Source organism: Babylonia areolata, chromosome 3 (assembly GCF_041734735.1).
Source record: "Babylonia areolata isolate BAREFJ2019XMU chromosome 3, ASM4173473v1, whole genome shotgun sequence".
NCBI classification, from domain to species: domain Eukaryota; kingdom Metazoa; phylum Mollusca; class Gastropoda; order Neogastropoda; family Buccinidae; genus Babylonia; species Babylonia areolata.
In genome coordinates this window covers 21,944,202-21,945,388 of record NC_134878.1, presented here as the reverse complement: position 1 = coordinate 21,945,388, position 1,187 = coordinate 21,944,202, and the positions used below count along the sequence as shown (strand labels likewise).

The following is a 1,187-nucleotide window of genomic DNA, read 5'->3' as shown; positions in this document are numbered from 1 at the left end:
AAAAATAATGACAATAAATCGATGCTTCACTCATATAAAGTGTGTTGTTGTTTATTTGTGTGTGTGTGTGTGTGTGTGTGTGTGTGTGTGTGTGTGTGTGTGTGAAAAGTATATATCACATACATAGCAATTACATGCCACAGACGTTTTGTTCGGTCCCCAAGATTCCCCACAGCTCAAAGGAAACTACCATCATAGTAATTTTATCATCTGAATAGGATTAGGAAAGCGTGTTTAGATTTATCATCCAAAAAAGAAAAATAAACGAAAATAGGAAACTGATACGACAGAAGATGAGCGTAATGTAAAGAAGTTATACATTATGATTCACCCCCCCCCCCCCCCCCCCCCCACCGCCTTTTTTTTTTCAGCAGATTTGTTGTAGCGCATATGGATAAGTCCATACGCTTTTGAAACTGAAACTAAGACAGTACGAAACAGATCATTGCTATGCACACACCTGTACACACACGCGCAAGTGAATACGTACGCTTGAACGATACACACACACGAGAAAGGATCGAAAGAGGAAGTGAGATAGAGAGAAAGACACATACTGAACGATATAATGCACCCCCCGAGCACGAAAAACCCAAACACGTGTGACTGACCGACCGTCGGAACTTTGAGGAAAGCAGAAAAATGACCGTCATAACGTAAAGACACAGTCATGCGAAGTGAAAAAGAAAGCAATCTTCTGCAAGTCTTCTGTAACATCCACGCATACGCGCGCTTGCACACACACACACACACACACACACACACACACACACACACACACACAGTCTCTTTCTCCATGTCTAAAATCACATAAAGCGGGAAGATGTCAACTGAAGACAACACACACACACACACACACACACACACACACTATTTGTCAGACAGAAAGAACGAAAAATACTTCAAATTCTGGTTGAATAAAATCATTTATTCCCTTTTGCAGATTGTTGACTAATTCTACTTCACAGCTACATGCATGCTACAACTACCCTGTACCAGCTCTGAGAACATTACAGTAAAAGGTGGGGTTGCGCACTACAAGGGCGAAAATCGATGGAGAATTGTTTATTTAATCGATCAAACAAAGCTTCGTTTTCATGCTTCCGGAATCCTTAAACAGCTCAGTTTAAAACACGAACTGTACCAAGCAAGAATAAACGAAATCAGAATAGTGTATTGGTACGAGA

At 40.8% G+C, this 1,187-nt stretch overlaps 1 protein-coding gene across 2 annotated transcripts in view; it reads right to left on the bottom strand.

Moving 5' to 3' along the window:
- Positions 1 to 913: 913 nt before the first annotated feature.
- Positions 914 to 1,187, bottom strand: part of LOC143279845 (D-aspartate oxidase-like) — a 23,180-nt gene continuing 22,906 nt past the window's right edge. For both annotated transcript variants that reach the window (XM_076584080.1, XM_076584081.1), the window contains one exon: positions 914 to 1,187. This exon is cut by the window's right edge. The gene's annotated coding sequence lies outside the window, so the exon portion shown is untranslated.